We start from the raw sequence: 12,062 nt of genomic DNA, 5'->3' as shown, positions 1-12,062 counted from the left end.
AATAATTTTTATGCATAAAAAGATGCATAAAAAAATTTTTTAATTATAAAAGTGTTACTTTCATCAGAATTAATTTCTATGCACATAGAAAGATGCATATTGGATATTTTCTATTATAAAAGTGTGATTTTCATTAGAATTAATTTCTATGCATAGAAAGAAGCATATTGGAAATTCTTTTTATTATAAAAGTGTTATTTTTATTTAATTTTAATTTTATGCATAGAAAAATACATAAAGGAATTTATTTTTATTTCAAAAGAGTTATTCTCATTGATTTTGATTTTATGCATAGAAAGATGCATAAAGAAATTTATTTTTATTTCAAAAGAGTTATTCTCATTGATTTTGATTTTATGCATAGAAAGATGCATAAAAGAATTTATTTTTATTTCAAAAGAGTTATTCTCATTGATTTTGATTTTTTTGCATAGAAAGATGCATAAAGAAATTTATTTTCAAAAGAGTTATTCTCATTAATTTTGATTTTATGCATAGAAAGATGCATAAAGAAATTTATTTTTATTTCAAAAGTGTTATTTTTCTTAAAATTGAATTTACGCATAAATAGATGTATAAAAGGATCTTTATAAAAGTGTTATTCTCACAGAAGTTGATTTTTATAAAAGAATGAATGGATGGATAGGTGTGATGTGAATCAAATAAACGTGAATGAATGGATGGATAGACGTGATGTGAATCAAATAAATGTGAATGGATGGATGGATAGATGTGATGTGAATAGATGTGATGAGATGTCTTGTGAATCACGATATAAATGAATGATATGAGATAGATGTGGATGTATGTGAAAGAATGGATGTGGATGTATGTGAAAGGATGGATGTGGATGTATGTGAAAGGATGGATGTGGATATATGTGAAAGAATGGATGTGGATGTATGTGAGAATGGATGTGGATGTATGTATGTGAAAGGATGGATGTGGATGTATCTGAAAGGATAGATGTGGATGTATATATGATAAGTATGGATGTGGATGTATGTGAAAGGATAGATGTGGATGTGTATATGATAAGTATGGATGTGGACGAATGTGGAAGAATATATGTGGATGTGAATGTGATGGATATGAACGAGAATAGAGGCGATGAGAGGCGATGTAAATTGGATAGATATGAATGATAAAGGATGTTAATGAATGATATGGGATGTGAATGAATATGTTAGCATGTGAATCAGGATGTGAATGAATGATAAGGGATGTGAATGAATGTGATAACGTGTGAATCAAGATGTGAATGAACGATAAGGGATGTGAATGAATATGATGACATGTGAATCGGGATGAGAATGAATGGTATGGGATGTGAATGGATGTGATGTAATGTGAATCAAGATATGTGAATGAATGAGATGTGATGTGAAAGGGATGTGATAAGATGCGATGTAAACTAGATAGATGTTAATGAATGTGATGAGATGAGATGTATGGGTAAATGCGAGTGGATGAGATCTGATGAGGTTAATTGAGGAAAGAAGTGTTGAGATGTATGGGTAAATGCGAGTGGATGAGATCTGATGAGATTAATTGAGGAAAGAAGTGTTGAGATGAAAAATGATGTAATTAGATGAGAATGGGAATGCTTATGAAATGAATGTGGTTTAAGTAATGTAGATTGATGTGGAAAAACGTGAGATTCGTTTATAGAAATTGTATTTATGACTTGTTTTTAAATGATTGTTTTATGTCAAGAATGTTGGAAAAGCATTTTGATCGTCTTGTGAATGAGGTTGTGGAGACCACGACCTAGCTGATAAAGTTACAACAGCTGACGGAGAGTCAAGGAAAGACGTCTCGCGTAGCGGCCGAGGTCTTGATCGATTTAAAGGGTGAGCTTCCGGTGGTACGGTGGATGAGGGACCAAGGAAGCAGCCTATGATGAGTGAAGCGCAAGGTCACCTGCGAAGGATCCTAGAGGGTAATGACCATATGGGTCACCGACGATACCCACACGTGCATCGTGAAAGATATTGGAACAAGGAGTAAGAGTTGTTTTCTGAATTCGGGCATGGATCTAGTTGATTGACCTTGCTGGTCCTCAAACGGATGAGTCCATGGCTCTTTTATATGGATCCGTTGGTTGATCTTGCTGATCTTCAACAGAGATTCCATTTTGATATGTGAATATATTGCCGGTTACTATGAGCTAGGAACTATCGAAAAGGCTCCTTAGTGGATAGGTGGTGAGTGTTCTGGTTGCCAATGATGCAATAGGTACACCAATGAAGGAATGATTGAAAATAAGGATTCAACCGGAGATTTTGACGATTATGATCAGTGACACAATGGTTTCATTAAAAGATTATTTTTATAAGATACTGATTCTGTGAAAAAGGTAATTTTATATTGGGTGTGTAAGTGGTGTGACTAGTTTTAAGTTTGCATAAATTTTCGGCTAGGGGACCTGGGAACTTTTTTCTCTCGTGGTACTTGGGACAAAACCTAACCAAACTCCTAATTGGATCTCATCACTAGAGTGGTTGGGCGGTTGGCTAATCCATGGGACTGGATAGGGTTAGACTGGACTGATGGATCCCTAAAATGAGACTAAATTTTTGTTGGTACGTTAGATGAAGTAAATCTCGGATAAAAATTGTTCTATGGAAAAGAATCAACGGCTGTGCCTCTCAATGAGGAAACAAGTGTTGGTCTCTATGATCCAAGTCCCTTGATTTGACTATGGGACTTATGGGTTCAGTCAGATGAGTTCAATTAGTTAAGGTTTTTGACTACGTTAGAGAAAAGTTATCCTAGAGGAATCGCTCGTGTTTTTTGGGTAAGGAAAGTTTTTTCAAGTTTGGTTTTGGAAGAACTGATAGATTAGCCTCTTGTCTCGATATCCGTGGGGCGAGGCCCCGAGTGTGGGACCCTACCCCACGTAAGAAGTGCTATTTCCACTACTAGCACCCCAAAATTCGTTGCGCAGTGGGGTCAGGGATCTTACAACTGGTATCAGAGCAATTTGACATACATAGATGTATAAAAGGATTTTTATAAAAGTGTTATTCCCACAGAAGTTAATTTTTATAAAAGAATGAATGGATGGGTGTGATATGAATCAGATAAATGTAAATGAATGGATGGATAGATGTGATGTGAATGAGATAAATGTGAATGGATGGATGGATAGATGTGATGTGAATCAAATAAATGTGAATAATGGATGGATAGATGTGATGTGAATCAAATAAATGTGAATAATGGATGGATGGATGTGATGTGAATAGATATGATGAGATGTCTTGTGAATTAGGATGTAAATGAATGATATGGGATAGATGTGGATGTATGTGAAAGGATGGATGTGGATATATGTGAAGAATGGATGTGGATGTATGTGAAGAATGAAAGTGAATGTATGTGAAAGAATGGATGTGGATGTATGTATGTGAAAGGATGGATGTGGATGTATGTGAAGGATAGATGTGGATGTGTATGTGATAAGTATGGATGTGGATGTATGTGAAAGGATAGATGTGGATGTGTATGTGATAAGGATGTGGATGTATGTGGAAGAATATATGGATGTGAATGTGGTTAATATGAACGAGAATAGAGGCGATGAGATGTGATGTAAATTACATAGATATGAATGATAAAGGATGTGAATGAATGATATGGGATGTGAATGAATGTGTTAGCATGTAAATCAGGATGTGAATGAATGATAAGGGATGTGAATGAATGTGATAACCTGTGAATCAGGATGTGAATGAATGATAAGGGAGGTGAATGAATGTGATGGCATGTGAATCGGGATGAGAATGAATGGTATGGGATGTGAATGGATGTGATGTGATGTGATGTGAATCAAGATATGTGAATGAATGAGATGTGATGTGAAATGGATGTGATAAGATGCGATGTAAACTGGATAGATGTTAATGAATGTGATGAGATGAGATGTATGGGTAAATGCGAGTGGATGAGATGTATGGGTAAATGCGAGTGGATGAGTTCTGATGAGGTTAATAGAGGAAAGAAGGGTTGTGATGGATAGATATTCATGAATGTGATGAGATGAGATGTATGGGTAAATGCGAGTGGATGAGATCTGATGAGGTTAATTGAGGTGAAAAATGATGTGATTGGATGTAATTGGATGAGAATGAAAAAATGATGTGATTGGGATGAGAATGAAAAAATGATGTGATTGGATGAGAATGGGAATGCTTATGAAATGAATGTGGATTAAGTAATGTAGATTGATGTGAAAAGACGTGAGATTCGTTATAGAAATTGTATTTATGACCTGTTTTTAAATGATTGTTTTATGTCAAGAATGCTGGAAAAGTATTTTGATTGTCTTGTGAATGAGCTCGTGTGGAGACCTAGTTGATAAAGTTCCAAGAGCTGACGGAGAGTCAATGGAGGGCATCTCCCGTAGTAGCAAGGTCGGTCGAGGTCTTGATCGATTTAAATGGTGAGCTTCCGGTGGTATGGTGGATGAGGGACCAAGGAAGCGGCCTATGAGTGAAGCACAAGGTCACCTGTGATTGAAGGATCCTAGAGGGTACTGACCATACGGGTCACCGACGATACATACAAGTGCATCGTGGAAGATATTGGAACAAGGAGTAAGAGTTGTTTTCTGAATTCAGGTATGGATCTAGTTGATTGACCTCGCTGGTCCTCAACAGATGAGTCCATGGCTCTTTTATATGGATCCGTTGGTTGATCTTGCTGATCTTCAACAGAGATTCCATTTTGATAGATGAATATATTGCCGGTTACTATGAGCTAGGAACTTTCGAAAAGGCCCCTGAGTGGACAGGCGGTGAGCGTTCTGATTGCCAATGATGTCATAAGTACACCAATGAAGGAATGATTGAAAATAAGGATTCAACTGGAGATTTTGACGATTATGATCAGTGACACAATGGCTTCATCAAAAGATTATTTTTATAAGATACTGATTCTGTGAAAAAGGTAATTTTATATTGGGTGTGTAAGTGGTGTGACTAGTTTTAGGTTTGCATAAATTTTCGGCTAGGGAGTCTGGAAACTCTTTTCCTTGGTGGTACCCGGGACAAAACCTAACCAAACTCCTAATTGGATCCCATCACTAGAGTGGTTGGGCGGTTGGCTAACCCATGGGACTCGATGGGGTTATTAGGCTGGAGTGATGGATCCCTAAAATAAGACTAAATTTCTGTTGGTACGATAGATGAAGTAAATCCCGGATAAAAATTGTTCTATGGAAAAGAATCAACGGCTGTGCCTCTCAATGAGGAAAAAAGTGTTGGTCTCTATGATCCAAGTGCAATCTTTCCCTTGATCTGACTATGGGACTTATGGGTTCGGTTAGATGAGTTCAGTTAGTTAAGGTTTTTGACTACGTTAGAGAAAAGTTATCCTGGAGGAATCGCCCGTACTTTTCGGGCAAGGAAAGTTTTTCCATGCTTTGGTTTTGGAAGAACCGATGGATTAGCCTCTTGTCTCGATATCCGTGGGCGAGGCCTCGAGTATGGGACCCTATCCCATGCAAGAAGTGCTACTTTCACTACTAGCACCCCAGAATTTGTTGCGCAGTGGGATCGAGGATCTTACAACTAGTATCAGAGCAATTTGGCATAAATAGATGTATAAAAGGATTTTTATAAAAGTGTTATTCCCACAAAAGTTGATTTTTATAAAAGAATGAATGGATGGGTGTGATGTGAATCAGATAAATATGAATGAATGGATGGATAGATATGATGTGAATCAGATAAATGTGAATCAATGGATGGATAGATGTGATGTGAATCAGATAAATGTGAATGAATGGATGGATGTGATGTGATGTGAATAGATGTGATGAGATGTCTTGTGAATCAGAATGTATATGAATGATATGGGATAGATGTGGATGTATGTGAAAGAATGGATGTGGATATATGTGAAGAATGGATGTGGATGTATGTGAAGAATGAAAGTGGATGTATGTGAAAGAATGGATGTGGATGTATGTATGTGAAAGGATGCATGTGGATGTATATGAAAGGATAGATGTGGATGTGTATGTGATAAGTATGGATGTGGATGTATGTGAAAGGATAGATGTGGATGTGTGTGATAAGTATGGATGCGGATGTATGTGGAAGAATATATGTGGATGTGAATGTGATGGATATGAACGAGAATAGAGGTGATGAGATGTGATGTAAATTGCATAGATATGAATGATAAAGGATGTGAATGAATGATATGGGATGTGAATAAATGTGTTAGCAGATCAAGATGTGAATGAATGATAAGGGATGTGAATGAATGTGATAACCTGCTGTGAATCAGGATGTGAATGAATGATAAGAGATGTGAATGAATGTGATGGCATGTGAATCGGGATGAGAATGAATGGTATGGAATGTGAATGGATGTGATGTGATGTGAATCAGGATATGTAAATGAATGGTATGGGATGTGAATGGATGTGATGTGATGTGAATCAGGATATGTAAATGAATGAGATGTGATGTGAAATGGATGTGATAAGATGCGATGTAAACTGGATAGATGTTAATGAATGTGATGAGATGAGATGTATGGGTAAATGTGAGTGGATGAGATCTGATGAGGTTAATTGAGGAAAGAAGTGTTGAGATGGATAGATGTTAATAAATGTGATGAGATGAGATGTATGGGTAAATGCGAGTGGATGAGATCTGATGAGGTTAATTGAGAAAAGAAGTGTTGAGATGAAAAATGATGTGATTGGATTTGATTTGATGAGAATGGAAATGCTTATGAAATGAATGTGGATTAAGTAATGTAGATTGATGTGAAAAGATGTGAGATTCGTTATAGAAACTATATTTTTGACCTGTTTTTAAATGATTATTTTATGTCAAGAATGCTGGGAAAGCATTTTGATTGTCTTGTGAATGAGGTCATGGAGACCTCGCAGATAAAGTTTCAAGAGCTGACGGAGAGTCAACAGAAGACATCTTGCATAGCAAGGTCGGCTGAGGTCTTGATCGATTTAAATGTGAGCTTCCGGTGGTACGGTGGATAAGGGACCAAGAAAGCGGCCTATGAGTGAAGCGCAAGGTCACCTGCTGCTACGAAGGATCCTAGAGGGTGCTGACCATACGGGTCGCCGACGATACCCACACGTGCATCGTGGAAGATATTGGAACAAGGAGTAAGAGTTGTTTTCTGAATTCGGGCATGGATCTAGTTGATTGAACTCGCTGGTCCTTAACGGATAAGTCCATGGCTCTTTTATATGGATCCGTTGGTTGATCTTCCTGATCTTCAACATAGATTCCATTTTGATATGTGAATATATTGCCGGTTACTTTGAGCTAGGAACTATCGAAAAGGCTCCTGAGTGGACAGGTGGTGAGCGTTCTGGTTGTTGCCAATGATGCCATAGGTACACCAATGAAGGAATGTTTAGAAATAAGGATTCAACCGGCGATTTTGACGATTATGATCAGTGACACAATGGTTTCATTAAAAGATTATTTTTATAAGATACTGATTCTGTGAAAAAGGTAATTTTATATTGGGTGTGTAAGTGGTGTGACTAGTTTTAAGTTTGCATAAATTTTCAGCTAGGGGACCTAGGAACTCTTTTCCCTGGTGGTACCCACGACAAAACCTAACCAAACTCCTAATTGGATCCCATCACTAGAGTGGCTGGGCAGTTGGCTAACCTATGGGACTGGATGGGTTTAGGCTGGAGTGATGGATCCCTAAAATTAGACTAAATTTCTATTGGTACGATAGATGAAGTAAATCCCGAATAAAAATTGTTTAATGGAAAAGAATCAACGGCTGTGCCTCTCAATGAGGAAAAAAAGTGTTGGTCTCTATGATCCAAGTGCAATCTTTCCCTTGGTCTGACTATGGGACTTATGGGTTCGGTCAGATGAGTTCAGTTAGTTAAGGTTTTTGACTACATTAGAGAAAAGTTATCCTGGAGGAATCGCCTGTGCTTCCGGGACAAGGGAAGTTTTTCCAAGTTTGGTTTTGGAAGAACCGATGGATTAGCCTCTTGTCTCAATATTCGTGGGCGTGGCCCCGAGTGTGGGATCCTACCCCACGCAAGAAGTGCTACTTCCACTACTAGCACCCAGAATTCGTTGCGCAGTAGGGTCAAGGATCTTACAGCAGGTATCAGAGCAATTTGGCATAAATAAATGTATAAAAGGATTTTTGTAAAAGTGTTATTCCCACAGAAGTTGATTTTTATAAAAGAATGAATGGATGGGTGTGATGTGAATCATATAAATATGAATGGATGGATGGATAGATGTGATGTGAATCAGATAAATGTGAATGAATGGATGGATAGATGTGATGTGAATGAACGGATGGATGGATGTGATGTGAATAGATGTGATGAGATGTCTTGTGAATCAAGATGTAAATGAATGATATGGGATAGATGTGGATGTATGTGAAAGAATAGATGTGGGTGTATGTGAAAGGATGGATGTGGATATATGTGAAGAATGGATGTGAATGTATGTGAAGAATGAAAGTGGATGTATGTGAAGAATGGAAGTGGATGTATGTGGATGTATGTATGTTAAAGGATGGATGTGGATGTATGTGAGGATAGATGTGGATGTGTATGTGATAAGTATGGATGTGGATGTATGTGAAAGGATAGATGTGGATGTGTATGTGATAAGTATGGATGCGGATGTGAAAGTATGGATGCGGATGTATGTGGAAGAATATATGTGGATGTGAATGTGATGGATATGAACGAGAATAGAGGCGATGAGATGTGATGTAAATTGCATAGATATGAATGATAAAGGATGTGAATGAATGATATGGGATGTGAATGAATGTGTTAGCATGTGAATCAGAATGTGAATGAATGATAAGAGATGTGAATGAATGTGATAACCTATGAATCAGGATGTGAATGAATGTGATGGCATGTGAATCGGGATGAGAATGAATGGTATGGGATGTGAATGGATGTGATGTGATGTGAATCAGGATATGTGAATGAATGAGATGTGATGTGAAATGGATGTGATAAGATGCGATGTAAACTGGATAGATGTTAATGAATGTGATGAGATGAGATGTATGGGTAAATGCAAGTGGATGAGATCTCATGAGGTTAATTGAGAAAGAAGTGTTGAGATGGATAGATGCTAATGAATGTGATGAGATGAGATGTATGGGTAAATGCGAGTGGATGAGATCTGATGAGGTTAATTGAGGAAAGAACTCTTGAGATGGAAAATGATGTGATTGGATAAGAATGGGAATGCTTATGAAATGAATGTGGATTAAGTAATGTAGATTGATGTAAAAAGACGTGAGATTTGTTATAGAAATTGTATTCATGACCTGTTTTTAAATGATTGTTTTATGTCGAGAATGCTGGGGAAGCATTTTGATTGTCTTGTGAATGAGGTCGTGGAGGCCTAGCTGATAAAGTTGCAAGAGCTGACGGAGAGTCAACGGAGGACATCTCGCGTAGCAAGGTCGGTCGAGGTCTTGATCGATTTAAATGTTGAGCTTCTGGTGGTACGGTGGATGAGGGTCCAAGGAAGCGGCCTATAAGTGAAGCGCAAAGTCACGTGCGAAGGATCCTAGAGGGTGCTGACCATACGGGTCACCGCCGACAATACCCACACGTGCATCGTGGAAGATATTGGAACAAGAAGTAAGTTATTTTCTGAAATTGGGCATGGATCTAGTTGATTGACCTCGCTGGTCCTCAACGGATGAGTCCATAGCTCTTTTATATGGATCCGTTGGTTGATCTTGCTAATCTTTAACAGAGATTCCATTTTGATATGTGAATATATTGCCAGTTACTATGAGGTAGGAACTATCGAAAAGGCCCCTGAGTGGACAGGTGGTGAGCGTTCTGGTTGCCAATGATGCCATAGGTACACCAATGTGAAGGAATGATTGGAAATAAGGATTCAACCAGAGATTTTGACAATTATGATCAGTGACACAATGGATTCATTAAAAGATTATTTTTATAAGATACTGATTCTGTGAAAAAGATAATTTTATATTGGGTGTGTAAGTGTAGTGACTAGTTTTAAGTTTGCATAAATTTCCGGCTAGGGGACCTGGGAACTCTTTTCCTTGGTGGTACCCGAGAAAAAATCTAACCAAACTCCTAATTGGATCCCATCACTAGAGTGGCTGGGCGGTTGGCTAACCTATAGGACTGGATGGGGTTAGGCTAGAGTGATGGATCCCTAAAATGAGACTAAATTTCTGTTGGTACGATAGATGAAGTAAATCCCGGATAAAAATTATTCTATGGAAAAGAATCAACGGTTGTGCCTCTCAATGAGGAAAAAAATTGTTGGTCTCTATGATCCAAGTGCAATCTTTTCCTTGATCTTACTATGTGCTTATGGGTTTTGTCATATGAGTTCATTTAGTTAAGATTTTTTACTACATTAGAGAAAAGTTATCCTGGAGGAATCGCCCGTGCTTTCCGGGCAAGGGAAGTTTTTTCAACTTTGGTTTTGGAAGAACCGATGGATTAGCCTCTTGTCTCGATATTCGTGGACGTGTTCCCGAGTGTGGGACCCTACTCCACGCAAGAAGTGCTACTTCCACTAATAATATGGGATGTGAATGAATGTGTTAGCATGTGAATCAAGATGTGAATGAATGTGAATCAAGATGTGAATGAATGATAAGGGATGTGAATGAATATGATAACCTGTGAATTAGGATGTGAATGAATGATAAGGGATGTGAATGAATGTGATGGCATGTGAATCGGGATGAGAATGAATGGTATGGGATGTGAATGGATGTGATGTGTTGTGAATCAGGATATGTGAATGAATGAGATGTGATGTGAAATGGATGTGATAAGATGCGATGTAAACTGGATAGATGTTAATGAATGTGATCAGATGAGATGTATGGGGTAAATGCGAGTGGATGAGATCTGATGAGGTAAATTGAGGAAAGAAGTGTTGAGATGGATAGATGTTAATGAATGTGATGAGATGAGATGTATGGGTAAATGCGAGTGGATGAGATCTGATGAGGTTAATTGAGGAAAGAAGTGTTGAGATGGAAAATGATGTGATTGGATGTGATTGGATGAGATTGGATGAGAATGGGAATGCTTATGAAATGAATGTGGATTAAGTAATGTAGATTAATGTGAAAAGACATGAGATTCGTTATAGAAATTGTATTTATGACCTGTTTTTAAATGATATCTCGCGTAGCAAGGTCGACCGAGATCTTGATCGATTTAAATGGTGAGGTTCCGGTGGTACAGTGGATGAGGGACCAAGGAAGCGGCCTATGAGTGAAGTGCAAGGTCACCTGCGAAGGATCCTAGAGGGTGCTGACCATACAGGTCGCCGACGCTACCCACACGTGCATCGTGGAAAATATTGGAACAAGGATTAAGAGTTGTTTTCTGAATTCGGGCATGGATCTAGTTGATTGACCTCGCTGGTCCTCAACGGATGAGTCCATGGCTCTTTTATATGGATCCGTTGGTTGATCTTGCTGATCTTCAACAGAGATTCCATTTTGATATGTGAATATATTGCCGGTTACTATAAGCTAGGAACTATCGAAAAGGCCCGTGGACAAGTGGTGAGAGCGTTCTGGTTACCACCAATGATGCCATAGGTACACCAATGAAGGAATGATTGGAAATAAGGATTCAACCGAAGATTTTGACAATTATGATCAGTGACACAATGGTTTCATTAAAAGATTATTTTTATAAGATACTGATTCTGTGAAAAAGGTAATTTTATATTGGGTGTGTAACTGGTGTGACTAGTTTTAAGTTTGCATAAATTTTCGGCTGGGGGGCCTAGGAACTCTTTTCCCTGGTGGTACCCAGGACAAAACCTAACCAAACTCCTAATTGGATCCCATCACTAGAGTGGCTGGGCGGTTGGTTAACCCATGGGATTGGATGGGGTTAGGCTGGAGTGATGGATCCCTAAAATGAGACTAAATTTTTGTTGGTACGATAGATGAAGTAAATCCCGAATAAAAATTGTTCTATGAAAAAGAATCAACAGTTGTGCCTCTCAATGAGGAAAAAAATTATTGGTCTCTAGGAT

Source organism: Cibotium barometz, chromosome 37, assembly GCF_041138505.1.
Source record: "Cibotium barometz isolate CiBa-2024 chromosome 37, ASM4113850v1, whole genome shotgun sequence".
In the NCBI taxonomy this organism is placed as follows: Eukaryota; Viridiplantae; Streptophyta; class Polypodiopsida; order Cyatheales; family Cibotiaceae; genus Cibotium; species Cibotium barometz.
This window is presented reverse-complemented; position numbering follows the sequence as displayed.